Source organism: Podarcis tiliguerta, assembly GCF_965153285.1.
Source record: "Podarcis tiliguerta genome assembly, chromosome: 10".
NCBI lineage: Eukaryota > Metazoa > Chordata > Lepidosauria > Squamata > Lacertidae > Podarcis > Podarcis tiliguerta.
The window spans coordinates 18,271,944-18,288,092 of NC_139543.1; the positions used below are offsets into that span (position 1 = coordinate 18,271,944).

The 16,149-nt window shown below is 45.8% G+C and overlaps 1 long non-coding RNA gene across 1 annotated transcript; it reads right to left on the reverse strand.

The window, feature by feature from the left end:
- Nucleotides 1–7,681: 7,681 nt before the first annotated feature.
- LOC310658346 lies at nucleotides 7,682–11,526 on the reverse strand. The gene is made up of 2 exons (XR_014502257.1): nucleotides 11,304–11,526; nucleotides 7,682–8,343 (listed from the first exon to the last, which is right to left on the reverse strand). It is a non-coding gene; the product is annotated as an uncharacterized lncRNA (long non-coding RNA).
- Between the last annotated feature and the right edge of the window lie 4,623 nt (nucleotides 11,527–16,149).

The following is a 16,149-nucleotide window of genomic DNA, read 5'->3' on the forward strand; positions in this document are numbered from 1 at the left end:
CAGCTTTCTGTGTCATGTGGCCAGCATGACTAGACCACTTCTGGTGCAACAGAACACTGATGGAATCCAGAGTGCACAGAAACGCGGTTTACCTTCCTGCCACAGCAGTACCTATTTATCTACTTGCACTGGTGTGCTTTCAAACTGCAAAAACATCAAGATTACAATATTTTTGTATACCTGACACATAAGTAGGCTGCACTTTTTAAAAATATGAGTATCTTAACTTGCTGCTGACACACTGCTTGCAAATAGCTTCTGCAGTCTCCTGACAGTGCAAGCCATGTGAGATATAGCCTGTTCATCCCAAGTTTGAATAAATTGTGTTAAAGTTTGAATAAACTGTTTTAAAACAAAGCCCACAACGACTTTAAAATAATTTGGGAGAAGAAAAGAGCTGTATGTGAAAAATGCATCCTGGGTGACAGACGTTCTAGTTTCCCAAATGCCTGATTTCTTTGCAGATTTCTTTCCTCCAACTTCTATTGAAGCACACTGCCTACTCAATTTTCCTGTTAGTTTTCCTGGAAATTGCCATTATCAAGCTTCTGTTGCAGATCCTAAAAGCCCATGTGCTTTAGCAACTTGTGTCAGTAGTTGAGATTCAAGCTTGTCAGGGAACATGATGTTCCTGACCAGGCTGGGCTCTCCTAGTTCCACTTCTGTCACTCTAATGTGCATTCTCTTCCCTTATCACATACCCCAATAAGCTCCGTGTACTTAATGTCTTCGCTGCAAGCCTGAGTGATGTTGCTCTGCCTGTTTATGGCTCTTTGCTGCCAAAAGATCAGCATAAAGTCTTGCAGTTCTCTGTTTCTGTGGAGCCGGTTCAAAGCTTTTGACACTCCTGAACTTCTGCAAGGCCAAAAATAACACTTTGTTGTGGTCTCCCTATAGTTAGCCTTGGGGCTTTTGAGGTTTGCAAAGGCAGGGAGCACGTTGTTTATGGGGTGGGTTTAGCACAGCAGCGTGTCAGCTGAGTCCTGCTTTCTCTTTATCAGTTACACATTTATCTTTTGTTTGAAAGAGGACCTGTTGTTGTGCACTGGCACAATTTCTCTGTTCTGGAGTTAAGGAAGCAAACTGCAACTCCCCTCATTTCTGGGACCAGAACTACACAAATCTGCACAGAACCATTTTCAGTGCATGAAAGTACATCTAGTTCAGGGACTCCAGCTAGAGGTCCCCTTTATCTATTCTCTCTTTTTCTTTCAGTAGCTGTTTTTTTTTTTATTATTTATTCTCTCATTGTATTTGGGTAAGCATTGCAAAAAAAAAAAAAAAAAAGGAGAGACATCACCTTGCCAACAAAGGTCCGTATGGTAAAAGCTATGGTTTTCCCAGTAGTGATGTATGGAAGTGAGAGCTGGACCATAAAGAAGGCTGATTGCCAAAGAATTGACGCTTTTGAATTATGGTGCTGGAGGAGACTCTTGAGAGTCCCATGGACTGCAAGAAGATCAAACGCATCCATTCTTAAGGAAATCAGCCCTGAGTGCTCACTGGAAGGACAGATCGTGAAGCTGAGGCTCCAATACTTTGGCCACCTCATGAGAAGAGAAGACTCCCTGGAAAAGACCCTGATGTTGGGAAAGATGGAGGGCACAAGGAGAAGGGGACGACAGAGGACGAGATGGTTAGACAGTGTTCTCGAAGCTACAAACATGAATCTGACCAAACTGCGGGTGGCAGTGGAAGACAGGAGTGCCTGGTGTGCTCTGGTCCATGGGGTCACGAAGAGTCGGACACGACTGAATGACTAAACAACAACAACAAGCATTGCAAGCAGGTGACAGATCGGTTGAAGGACCCTGCGTGAGAGGTGGGGAAGGGGAAAGAAACCTCACAGGATGAGAGGCTGTGAGAAGACAGGAATGACTCCAGGTGAGAGCTGGGAGGGTTCCCCTCTTTCTGTATGGCAGAGGATTTCAACCTTTTTGAGTCCATGACTCCCTTGACCAACTGCATTCTTTCTGCGGCACCCCTGTGGGGCTCAGGAGCCCAGTTATGTCACCCCTTGCCTGACAGAGCTGGCAGCCTCTCACCCTTTTTTGAACACCCTCCCTCGTGGAGTGTTCCCTCAGCCTCCTCTCCCCTCTCCTTGGGAGTCCTCTGGGCTGCTGCTGCTGCTGCAGTCCCTGGTCTCTGAGCTGCGCCCCCTGCCCCAAAGAGAGGTGCCTCTTCACACTGCCCCACAGGGACCTGGGACTTGTCTGTCCATTCCCAACAGTAAGGGCTGGTGGACTGGTTGGCTTGCTTATTCTGAAGCCACCTCAACTTCTGGCAACCAGCCCCCCCTGACCAGCTCCAGAGGCACCATTCGCCTGGGAGCTTCTAGTCTGGGCTGCTGCAACAAACAGCCATTAAGACTCTGGGAAACAAAGATGCAAGAAGGCACCAGAGGAGGGAAGGAAAGAAAGAGGGACAGAGGCCAGTGTTGCCCGTGGCACCCCTGACCATCATTCAAGGCACCCCAGGGTGCCACAGAACGCTGGTTGAAAACCATTGCTTTGTGGGATAAAAGTTATAGCAGTAAGAGAGGATGATACAGTTCTCTTTTCTTCCTTTTCAGTTTTTTTTATTACTTCTTTTTATTAGTGTCCCCCCCTTTGTTGTATCACGAAAATCTCAATACACGTTTATAGCAAAAAAACCACCCACATCCATCTAGTTCTGCAAGAGTCAATATAACACATTGAATATTGGTGCTTAATCGCTATTCAAAACCAAACACACCGCCGAGGGCCTTCTGGCGGTTCCTTCATTGCAAGAAGCAAAGCTATAGGGAACCAGGCAGAGGGCCTTCTCAGTAGTGGCGCCCGTCCTGTGGAATGCTCTCCCACCAGATGCCAAGGAAATAAACAACTATATGACTTTTAGAAGACATCTGAAGGCAGCCCGGTTCAGGGAAGTTTTTAATGTGTGACATTTTAATGTATTTTTAATCTTTGTTGGAAACCGCCCAGAGTGGCTAGAGAAATCCAGCCAGATGGGTGGGGTACAAATAATAAATTATTGTTGTTGTTGTTGTTAATTTCATCCAAGATTTCTGCTACACATGGCCAGCTCCCATGTTTTGGGGTGCCTTGTCTGCTTCATCCTGCACTAGGTATCTGGCAACTTCTCTTCCCCCTCTGGACAGAGGACATGCAACAGCAACTGTTGGTTGCCAGTATGAGTTGTCCACCTGACTGGGCTGCCAAGCAGTGACATTTGTGACTGCCACTAACAGAAAACGCCAAGAGAAATAGATGCCATATTCTGGATTTTGCACCCAAGTAATCTACCGCGGGTGGCACTGTGGGTTAAACCACAGAGCCTAGGACTTGCCAATCAGAAGGTCGGCGGTTCAAAACCCCACGACAGGGTGAGCTCCTGTTCAGTCCCTGCTCCTGCCAACCTAGCAGTTTGAAAGCACATCAAAGTGCAAGTAGATAAATAGGTACCACTCCGGCGGGAAGGTAAACGGCATTTCCGTGCACTGCTCTGGTTCGCCAGAAGCGGCTTAGTCATGCTGGCCACATGACCCGGAAACTGTACACCGGCTCCCTCGGCCAATAAAGCGAGATGAGCGCCGCAACCCCAGAGTCGGCCACGACTGGACCTAATGGTCAGGGGTCCCTTTACCTTTATACACACGCAGGGCCAAACTCAGGGCTTTTTTTATCAGCTGGAACTAACCGGAACTCAGTTCCAGCACCTCTTAGTTGGGCAGTGCCATTACCATTATAAGAGAACAAGGGAGACATTTATGTTGAGTTCCGGCATCTCTTTTTCTGGAAAGATAGAAGTGGCCAAACTAAACAGGATGCAGCAATTCAGGGCATAGGATTTTAATAGCAAACATTCGTGGGGAGGGAGGGATTTTGATGGGAATGGCAGGGTTGTAGAAGGAGACATTTTAGCCATTCCCCTGCTGCCACCATCTTGTACAAAGCTGTTCAGTTCCCTGCAATATAAAACATACAGGTACCAGTGTGTTACTTGTGGTGTTGGCAGGAGCAGGGACAGAGCAATGGAAGCTCACCCCATCACATGGATTCGAACCACCAAACTTCTGATTGGCAAGCCCAAGAGGCTCAGTGGTTTAGACCACAGTGCCAACCTAGCAATTTGAAAGCACACCAGTGCAAATAGATAAATAGGTACTGCTGTGGCAGGAAGGTAAACGGCGCTTTCATGCACTCTGGTTTACATCACAGTGTTCCATTATGCCAGAAGCTGCTTAGCCATGCTGGCCACATGACCTGGAAAGCTGTCTGTGGACAAACGCCGGCTCCCTCAGCCTGAATGCGAGATGGACACCGCACCCCATAGTCGCCTTTGACTGGACCTAACCATCCAGGGGTTCTTTATCTTTTTTACCTTTTGCTTGCGGTGTCCTTGCTGGAGGAGTGATGTTTGAAAGAGATAATAATAAGTAATAATAATAAATTTATTTGTACCCCAGCTATCTGACCGGCTTGCCCCAGCCACTCTGGGCAGCTTCTAACAAGTTATCAAAACGTTACCAAACGTTAAAAAAGGAAAGATTTTAATTGGGAAAACGGCTTTGTTAAAAACCCTCCCCACCATGAAAGGACTGATCCAGGACTGATCCTTGCCCGGTCCCCCTCACAAACACATATCACAGTGACTGCTTTTTAACACTTCGTTTTTAAACCAGGAGGTCCTACTCAAGGGAATCCATATCATGTGTATTCTGACCTTCCATGTCATGTTTCTTGGTAATGGTAATTGCAATCACTGTTTTATGTGGGAAAAGGCACAGAAACCCTGCAGGATCCGACCAAGAGCTTTATCTCTTCCAGCATTTCAAAGGCGGCCAGCTAGTTGCTTGCAGAGAACGTATAAAAGTAGGAAGTTTATTTATTATTTTTTTTTACTTATGAACAGCATTTGTATACCGCCCAATAACTTTATCTGAGCGGTGAGCAACATAGTTTAAACGCCTTTAAAAAGAAATTAGAAACAAGCAAAAGTCAAAACAATCACAATAGAAATGAGAAATGAGAAGCTGCCGAGAAGAAAGCTGCAAAACCATCAGCAGCGATCCATATAAAAACAGCAAGGAAAAACGCCCCTAATTCTAAAACCAAAAGGACCATAATGTGAGTTCTTGGTTCTTGGTTCACTGTCTGCGCCCTGTGAGCAGCATTCAGAGCCATACAAACATCTGTGTTTTCATGGTTACAGATTTCCAAAGAACCCCACGTCTCAAAGGACTTTTTGTGCCCCAAAGTACCCGTATGCTTGTCGGTGGATTTTTTTTTTTGTTTTCTTGTTGGGCTGTGTATGTGATAAAGGGGGACCATACAGGGGTGAAAGCATCTTCTATTTGTCCCCTTTTCAGTTTATTGGCTAGTGAAATATACACGGAGTCGAGAGTGGATTTCATGCTCTTTATTCAGCTCATAGTGGTGAGGAGGAATGGAAGTATATAAACCAGAATGTCTGCTTTATATACAATATTTACACAATGGGCCCCACGTGATTGGCTAATTCCGGGATTCACCTGTAGACCAATCAGGTTGCAGATTCACTTCCATTTGGAGCTGGATTGGCTGGATCCTGTGTACCAATCAGACTGCTGCATTCTGGACCCTATTGTTCTAGGGCCAATCAGACTGCTGCATTCTGAATCCTATTGTTCTAGGAGTTCTAGGACCAATCAGACTGCTGCCTTTTGGATCCTATTCAACTCAGTACATAACAGTTAGCTTCTCTAATAAGGCTGCTTCCCATTGGTCCATGCTTACTCCTGACAGGTCTCTCCAGTGTCTAGCTATGATGCATCTGGCTGCAGAGAGTAGGTGGGTTATGAGCACTTTATGATGTGAGTGGGCATTATGATCTTGGAAGATGCAAGCGTATAGTAAGAGAACCCACACAAGGGACACTGACACAAAACCCCACACATACACTAAGTAGAAGAATAGAAGCATTGCCAGCCGACCCCAACCCACTCACCATTCCCCCCCCCACCTTTCCCCCTGTTTTCTTCCTAGCCTAACACTGTATGTAACACTAATAATAATAATTTATTTATATCCCGCCCTCCCCAGCTGAAGCTGGGCTCAGAACAGCTAACAAAAGTAAAATAATACAGCATTCTAAAAACAATTCATTATAAAATCAGTTCAAATCAAATTGATGGCAACCATTGGGCAACCATGTCTCAAAACTGATGAAACTGATCTGTAGAAAACGCAACTTGAAAAAAGAGACATTCCAAGTACAGTGGTACCTCGGGTTAAGAACTTAATTCGTTCCGGAGGTCTGTTCTTAACCTGAAACTGTTCTTAACCTGAAGCACCACTTTAGCTAATGGGGCTTCCCGCTGCCGCCACACGATTTCTATTCTCATCCTGAAGCAAAGTTCTTAACCCAAGGTACTCTTTCTGGGTTAGCGGAGTCTGTAACCTGAAGCATATGTAACCTGAAGCATATGTAACCCGACGTACCACTGTATTTTTGCAAACTAAGAAATATATATATATCCCCAATAGTCAGCACTTTGGTGGTTCTTGAGATGATATGGGGGGGATGAAATAAGATCCCCTCTGCCCTCCCCCCACAATGTAATTTCTATTACATTATTGAACAAATTGAAAATTTTGCCGGCGTGCTCTTGAAATACAGCCAGCTTGTCTTAGCAGCTGCTATTTGATCGATGCAGCGCCACTCGTTGTCATACTTGCAGCATAGTCTAAGAACTGGATCCAGAATTTAGTAATCTTTCTGCATAATTCTCTGTGAGCAGCTGCGCTGTCATTTTAAGAGACTAGGAGTTCTTCCAAGAGACACAAGGGCAAACAGCTCTTCAAATGCGACCTTCTGCTTTTATTATTTCTACAGAGGTTGGGGAGTTCTAATTTTGTAGTATCGATTTCATGCTGCTGGAAGGGGAAGAGGAAAACAAACTTTGCTCACCATTGTGATCTCTGTCGACCTGGATCCTTCTTCTTGTGTCTAACGTCTGAATGGGAAAGTGGAAAGGGTAGGGGACCTGGGCATTTTCAGTCACCTCTGAGGCTTAACATGTTCAATGGTGAACAGTCTGTACAAATGAAAAACTAATTTGGAGGGGCTGTTGAAATGCCTGGACCCTAGGCAGGTTCTTGGTTGTGTGTCATACCGGTCACAATATCAAAACATCAATAACAAAGCCATAAAATATGAATTGAGACCGTAGTAAACAACTTGTGTTGTGTTCCTACTAAAGGTAAAGGTACCCCTGCCTATACGGGCCAGTCTTGACAGACTCTAGGGTTGTGCGCTCATCTCACTCTAGAGGCCGGGAGCCAGTGCTGTCCGCAGACACTTCCGGGTCACGTGGCCAGTGTGACAAGCTGCATCTGGCGAGCCAGCGCAGCACACGGAACGCCGTTTACCTTCCCGCTAGTAAGCGGTCCCTATTTATCTACTTGCACCCGAGAGTGCTTTCAAACTGCTAGGTTGGCAGACGCTGGGACCAAACGACAGGAGCGCACCCCACCGCGGGGATTCGAACCGCCGACCTTTCGATCGGCAAGCCCTAGGCGCTGAGGCTTTTACCCACAGCGCCACCCGCGTCCCTTTGTGTTCCTACTAGACATGGGCAATTTCCTCAACAAAGACTACCTGCTTTTAGAGTTAATGCTGGAGTACTAATACTGATAGTCCAAAAGTTGTTGTTCTCTTTTTAAAAAATAAATTTTATTTTTGCATTTTCAATTTTACATAAACAAAAGAATTAAATACATGAACATATAATCCCTTCTGACTGCCCTCCCCCCCATTGTGGATCTTAATGTAATGATTTCCCCCTCTGCATCTCTGTCATAACTCTATTTTTATAAATCCTTTGTCGATCCATAGTTCAATTTTTTTGCTACAAGTTTTCTGCCAATCCTACCAATGTATGTAATTGTTCACAATAGCTTTTCAAACAAATTATAAACTTTCCCCATTCTCCTCTTCCTGGTTTCTAATTCCTCCTGTAAGTTTTGCCATTTCGGCGTTGTTCATCAATTTTGTCTGCCACTCTTTTTCGGTTGGAGTTGTACCATCTTTCAATTTCTGGGCTAAGGGACTCTGCGCAGCCATGGCAGCGTACATAAATGGTTTTGTCTGGTCGTTCGGGATCTCTGACCCTATAGTGCCTAAAAGAAAAGCTTTTGGTTTCTTAGGAAAAGTCACTTTCAACATTTTTTTCTGTTCATTATATATCATTTCCCAGACTTGTTGTTCTCTATTAGTTGTTAGCATCCGTCTTTCTTGGGAGACAATGGAAGAGTGTGCCTTCGGGGATGAAGTCAAACCATTGGAGAATCACAGCACCTGCTGCGGCCATAGAGATCGCTACAGGAAAGACATGTTTTGTTGCAGATGAAGGCGTCCAGTTGTGCTGCTGCAGATACACAATTTCTTTTCTCAGTGCTCCTCCCAGCTGTCATTCTCCCTCCAATCACTGCTGTGGATACACAACCTGACTATCTGTCTCCTGGTCAGGGGTGCCAAGCCCTTTTGCCCCGTCCTATATTTTTGGTGTAGAGACCGTGCCCCCCTCAATGTCCGCAAAATGCAGAGGTGAAGTGTGGGGCCCACCACGGCACACCTCCAGTGGCCGGCTCCTTCTCCTCCATCTCCTGCCACCAGTGGCAGCACCTGAAAGTGCGTCTCCACACCCATTGTTCTGCCCGGACACCGAGGTCCAGCTCCGTGGGCCTTCTGGCAGTGTGAGGTTACAGGCAACCAGGCAGAGGGCCTTCTCGGTAGTGGCGCCCGCCCTGTGGCATGCCCTCCCATGAGATGTCAAGGAAATAAACAACTATCTGACTTTTAGAAGACATATCTGAAGGCAGCCCTGTTTCGGGAAGTTTTTAATGTTTGATGTTTTATTGTGTTTCTCATATTCTGTTGGGAGCCGCCCAGAGTATCTGGGGAAACCCAACCAGATGGGTGGGATATAAATTTATTTATGTATTTATTTATGAGGAGGAAGAGGAGGAGCTGCCAGCCATTGGAGCCACACGGCTGCCATGTTCGGTTCTGACCCCGCTACCTCCCAAAGTCCTGACATCACGCGCACAATGTGGGTTCCCTCAATTGCCCTCGCCACTGGTGCCTCACTGTGGTTGTCTGAAAGGGTTTCCCACATGGTGGAGTTAATATTGCCATCCTTCAGGTCACATTTGCAGACGCTGAGTTGGTCTGCCAATGAGCCCACTGCCTGATGCCAGCTTCCTGTAGAACACAACCTTAGGGATCCAGCCATCTTCCATTCTGTGGGCATGACTAATCCTGGCCTCCTCTATTTAAAAGTATAGCATAAAAGAAAGGTAGTCAGAAAGTTGCTTTGAGTCTTCTAGTTGATCTTTGAGTGTATTGCAGTAAATCAGGCATAGGCAAACTCTGGCCCTCCAGATGTTTGGAACTACAATTCCCATCAACCGCAGCTAACAGGACCAGTGGTCAGGGATGATGGGGTTTGTAGTCTCAAAACATCTGGAGGGCTGGAGTTTGCCTATGCCTGCAGTAAATAATCAAAATCTCTATTATTTAACTGCAGCAAAGACGAAAAAGCTTTCTTCTCATTTAAATTAGGTAGCCGAAAAAGAATACGGGGGGGGGGGGGGCAATTCTGTATTTTGTTTGAAAGGATTTATGAACTTGATTCTGCTACTGCTCACAAATTCTTGAGCTCAAAAGCATGCAGTTCCTTAATCCTTAGAATACGTCCACCCAACATAGCTGTCAACATTTCCCTTTTTTTAAGGGAAATTCCCTTATTCCGAATAGGATTCCTCACAAGAAAAAGGAAAAGTTGACATCTATGCCACCCAGCCAAGCCAACTGTTTTGCACCTAAGTTTGCTTGGTGGACCTCAGGGATCTAGAAAGAAAGAGAGAGAAATCAATAGTGCCAAAGTAGACCCTGTTATCCTCCTCACCCCTGGTGTAAAGACCACATAGCTAGAATAAAATGTCATGTATCGTTGGTAATCTTTGGCCCTCTCTAGTCCCTCCGCACTCTGAAGAATATTTCTCCACTCTCTTAAAAAACACCAACCCACACAGCCACTTCCAGAAACTGCACAGATTGTTCAAAGTGCAGAAGGCTTTCAATATGTCCTCCACCTACGTCCCAGCGTGACATTCCACAAATGTCAGACTTGAGGAAATTCGGTGGATGTTGTTTTCCTTCACGCTTTGGAGTTTAGAGAATACTTTTTCTTCCCCTACAGTTCAGGCTTTGCAATGTACCCTGAAATTTTTTTTTGCCTTTTCCTTGGTAGTGCTCAGATGATGAAGAAAAAGTTCAGGCCGGGGAGTGGGGGTGGGAGAAGGCTTTGTGAAATTCACAGCAAATGAATTTTGTGTGTTGCGATTTTATCTAAATTATTGTCCTTGAGCTGTTTTGCAGTCAGTAGCATCTCCTCAGATGCGGCCAGCCCAACCATTACACAGAGTGAGCCAGTACAGCCTTTCTAGTCTTCCCTAAGCATGTCTACTTTCCTCAGGTGTAAGCAGTGGTTTTTTCCTTTAAAAATGTTTAGGGGAACTCTCATTCTGTCTGAGACTCAGGAAACACCATGACAGGAAAAGAGGTCGCTATCGGGGATAGCAACAGAACTGACGATTCACCGTGCTAGAGAAGAAACTAAATTTTTTAATTTTTAAAGTTTTTTCTCCCATCAGATTCACAAAATGCTTAGGGGTATGCGTACCCCTGTGTCCCCGTCCCCCCCGAAAAAAACACTGGGTGTAAGTGAGATTCAACTACCTGTCTGGTCAGCTTCTGCCCATAGAAAGGGGAGGGTCATGTTTGGTCCTTTGCCTCAGGCAGCAAAATGTTCTGGGCTGCCCTTTCCTAAGGGTTTATGGTGTACCAGAGTAGTAAGCAAAATGAGAGCTGGCAAGACTAGCTTGAATCTCACCAGAGTTACTGTCTTTCAGCTCTGGCATACCCTTCGACTGCCCCGATTAAATTGGGGCATCCCATTTTGGGGTGTTGTGCTCTCAGCGCAGTGCCCCAAAATGTGTGAGAGTGTGGAACCCAAAATGGCATGTGTGGGGCATGTGATTCTGCAGAAGCATGGGCAGGAATATATGCATCCTGATTTTCAGCCTCTACATGTTGGAGGGTCTGCTTTGGCCCCAAACATTCACAATATGTGTGTCATGTTTATGGTCTGTCTCATTCGGAAACATGCCTGGTGTGTAAAATCAAAACTCCTCTCCTGGGGTGTAGCTTCCTCCATACTTAAATGGGAACTCATTGGAGACTTAGTCTGGCCTATGGAGCAAATACAGTCATACGTTATGATACGATTGCTTCTGATACGAGAGCCAGTGTGGTGTAGTGGTTAAGAGTGGTAGTCTCGTAATCTGGTGAACTGGGTTCGCTTCCCCGCTCCTCCACATGCAGCTGCTGGGTGACCTTGGGCCAGTCACACTTCTTGAAGTCTCTCAGCCCCACTCACCTCACAGAGTGTTTGCTGTGGGGGAGGAAGGGAAAAGAGAATGTTAGCCACTTTGAGACTCCCTAGGGTAGTGATAAAGCGGGATATCAAATCCAAACTCTTCTTCTTCTTCTTCTTCTGGTTACGTGTTTTCAGGCTGCACACTGTGGCAAACCCGGAAGTACCAGAACGGGTTATTTCCAGGTTTCGCCGCTAGCACATGCGCAGAATAGCTAAATCGCTTCACGCGCTTGCGCAGACACGGCGCTTCAGGATGCGAACGCTGTGGGTTGACGACGTGCCCTTGTCACGGATTACGTCCACAACCCGAGGTTCCACTGTACTAGCTGCTGTGCTGAGTTGTTAACCTGTCATTTACCAAGAATGACTACTCCTGAAGCTTTTCTGACTCATTATTTATTACGTATTCATTGCATTTATATTTCACTTTTTTCTCCAAGAAGGTGGCATACGTGGTTCTTCCCCCTCTTCAGATAATCCCCAGAACAACCCTGTGACATAGATAAGGCTGAGAGGCAGTGGTTGGCCCAAGGACCTCTAGTAAGCTTCATGGCCAGGTGGAGATTTGAACCCAAGACTCAGGTCCTAGCACAACACTAATCACCACACCATACTGGTTTTAGAGCAGACCCTTTTCAAGATTTCCTCACACAGCAATATTAAAATGTGGACACTGTTCCTCTAATCCACAAGATGCTACAAAGCAAATAAATGATATCATCCTCACTTCCAGACCCTCCAAGTGTCCCTATTTTCCAGGGACTGTCCTGGATTTCAGAAGCTGTCCTTCCTTTCATTGGATTTTCTTTCTTTTTTTCTTTTTTTTTGGGTATGGAGTTATGTGACCCCCAAGCTAAGGAGACTATACAACTTTCAGAAGACACCTGAAGACAGCCCAGTATAAAAAGTTTTTTTTAATGTTTTGTGTTTTATTATGTTTTTTATATATTGGAAGCTGCCCAGAGTGGCTGAGACAACCAAGTCAGATGGGCAGGGTATAAATAATAAAATTATTATTATGGAATAGGACGCCTCTATTTTCGTTGGAGAAACGTTGGAGGGTATGCACTTCTCAAATGCTTGCAAGAATTACCTCTGTAGTGGGAAGTGCTTTTGACATTAGTCTAAACCACTGAGCCTAGGGCTTGTCGATCGGAAGGTTGGTGGTTTGAATCCCCGCGACGGGGTGAGCTCCCATTGCTCTGTCCCTGCTCCTGCCAACCTAGCAGTTTGAAAGCACGTCAAAGTTCAAGTAGATAAATAGGTACCACTCTGGCGGGAAGGTAAACGGCGTTTCCGTGCGCTGCTCTGGTTTGCCAGAAGCGGCTTAGTCATGCTGGCCACATGACCCGGAAGCTGTAAGCTCCCTCGGCCAGTAAAACGAGATGAGCACTGCAACCCCAGAGTCGTCAGCGACTGGACTTAACTGTCAGCGGTCCTTTACCTTTAGTATATATTTACTGAGGGACGTCGTTGCTTCATTTCCTCGAGGGCTCTCACTGCAAGTGGCAGTACAGCTGGGATGATGGTTGGATCACATTCTCTGTAAGTCAAACAGCAAGTCCTAGGAAACTATTTCCCCTGTCCTCATGATGACTCAAGGGAATAGAATAGAACATGAAGCCAAGCTGGCATGCAGGCCCCAGGGAAAGTTTGCGTAGCTCGCATTCTCAGTTTCCTGTGCAGTTCCGAGAGAGATATTGTTGACACAACCCTCACCCTGTTCTCTCCTGTTCACACAGCTTCTCCCCCCTTTTGGAAAGTATCGTAATGACTGCTGGGAAACGATCCCTAACCATGCTTTTCCTGACAGAAAAGGAAGTGTTTTCCCTTTCCCATCTCATGCAATTCCGTTGGCAGAGAAACATAGAAGGATAACAGTTTCTGGGTCACATTCTTATGTTTTCTTCTCAGAGTTGTGTGTGTTGTGTGATGTAGTGGCGGATGCTGTTTGGTTGCCACTTTTGAAGTGAGGTCGAACTGCCTGCCTGGTCAGCCTTAGCCTTTGCCTCAGGTAGCAAAATGTTTTAGGGAGCCTTCCAACTGTGTACATGTCTTTCAGTCAGAACTTGGTGAAACTCAGTTCCAGCCCCTCTCAGGTGGGCGCCATTGCTATTTTTAAGAGAACGGGGTTCATGGTGAGTTCCAACACCTCTTTTCCTAGAAAAAGAGCATACAGTGGTACCTCGGGTTAAGAACTTCATTCGTTCTGGAGGTCCGTTCTTAACCTGAAACTGTTCTTGACCTGAGGTACCACTTTAGCTAATGGGGCCTCCCGCTGCCACCGCACGATTTCTGTTCTCATCCTGAAGCAAAGTTATTAACCCAAGGTACTCTTTCTGAGTTAGCAAAGCCTGTAACCTGAAGCGTCTGTAACCTGAAGTGTCTTTAACCCAAGGTACCACTGCAGAGTACATCAAACCCTGAGCTTTGTGTTTTTCCTGGAATGACAGCATTCTATGTTGTAGGGGTGATCACCCACTTCGCTGAGCTTTGTTCACCTGCGTAACCATTTTGAAATGTCCCTTATTGCTGCTGTGAGCTCAATCTGTTTTCTCTGGGATGGTTTTTTATCAGGTACAGAATGAATATCATGGTGTGATGCTTGTCGTTGGCATGGCATGTGCTGTAGCAGATTTGATTAGCCTGAATGGGCAGGATCTGATTCTTTTTCCTTCAGAATTTGGATCATCCCAAGCAGCACGTAATGTGTCAACATCAAAAGAGCATCACCGATTAACCTGTTGCCCTCCATCTGGACTCCAGTTCCCACCAGCAGCTCCCCAACCAGTGGCCAATGGTAAGCAAAGGTGAGAGTTGTCATCCAGCAACACCTAGAAGGTTATGGGGTCCTTCATGCCTGAAGAAGAAAGCCTTGGTACCTTCCTGGCAACATGAGACTATTTGATGCACACTTTATTATGGCAGCCAGTGAAAAAGTGGAAATCTGGACAATACTAACTCAATCATGCCAGTTTCCCTGAGGCTTTCTTTTTTTCTCTGGTTATTTTCTCTTGTGTCATGTTACGGCCACAACACCATTTATTTATTTTTTTGTTTCAGCAAAGACACCAGGCCTATAAGAACTGCTGCTGCGGCTACCACCCAGGATGACTCCCCTGCTCAGCGCCTGAGGGCCCCAGTCCTGCCACTCACCACCTGGCCCAGGGCGGGGCCTGATGGGCTCTATAAAGGACTGCTGCCACTGCTGCTGTTGGGCAGAGAGGGCTCCATTTTGTTTTGTTTTTGTTTTTTGTTTAAATTGCTGTTATTTTTTACCTATGTCATTTTAAACTGTGGTATGAATGCTGTATTCTTAGTTTTAGATTTTGATTTATGTGGAAATTGTTTCCCAGTTGGTTGTGTATTTTTTTGATGTGGTTTGTTTATTGTTTATGACTTTTGTAATTATGTAAATCTTGCTATGATGTAAGCTGCCTTGAGCATTGTTTTTTTAACTGTGGAAAGGCCGCATACAAATGAAAAATGATGATGATGATGATGATGATGGGGTTCGGCACCATTTCTGTCTTCTCTGAGCTTCTGCGACCCACATAAATATATGAATCTGGCAGCTTTGCTCCAAGGATATCTGAGATGAGGGGTACACTTTGAGCAAATCATAGAATTGCAGAGTTGAAAGGGACCCTGAGAGTCATCTAGCACAACCCCTTGCAATGCAGAAATCCCAACTAAAGCAACCACGACAGATGCTAAAAAACCAGGGAAGAATGTACTTAATTTCAAAAGGAACAATGTACTGCATTAGTATCTTCTGCCCACACTGAGCTCTTTCTTCATACAACATAGGAAGCTGCCTTAAAGGTAAAGGTAAAGGGACCCCTGACCGTTAGGTCCAGTTGCGAAGGACTCTGGGGTTGCGGCGCTCATCTCACTTTACTGGCCAAGGGAGCTGGCATACAGCTTCCGGGTCATGTAGCCAGCATGACGAAGCCGCTTCTGGCGAACGAGAGCAGCCCACGGAAACACCATTTACCTTCCCACCAGAGTGGTACCTATTTATCTACTTGCATTTTGACGTGCTTTCGAACTGCTACATTGGCAGGAACAGGGACCAAACAACAGGAGCTCGCCCCATCGCGGGGATTTGAACCGCCGGCCTTCTGATCGGCAAGCCCTAGGCTCTGTGGTTTAACCTACAGCACCACCCACATCCCTAGGAAGCTGCTTCATGCAAAGTCAAAACATTGATTCATCCAGCTCAACACCGTCTGCATTGACTCCAGGCTTTCTATCAGGGGACATTCCCAGTGTTACGCAGAAATGCAAGGGATTAAACCTGGAGACCAGGTACTCTACCACTGAACTACAGCCCTTCCCCACTCAGAAACTCCACTGGGATGATAGTGAATTCAGCATGTGGAAGCCTCAGATAAACAATGAATAAAGAAATTAAATGTAAGCGAAAAGCTTTAAGGGTACTTTTTTTGGTGTAGGCCTGTGCAGACCTTTATGTTGTGCAGAACAGTGTGATTGTATACAGCAGAGTCCCATGCAGGTACTCTCATGTATGGTCAACTCCTAGGTAGTCCTAATGCGCAGGAACTTTGCATCATGTTGATCCACAGCTTTGTGGCAGAGTACATGCTTTGCGAGCAACGGGTCCCTGGTTCAATCTCTTGAATCTCCAGCCCAGTTGGGAGAGGCCCCTTTGTGAAATC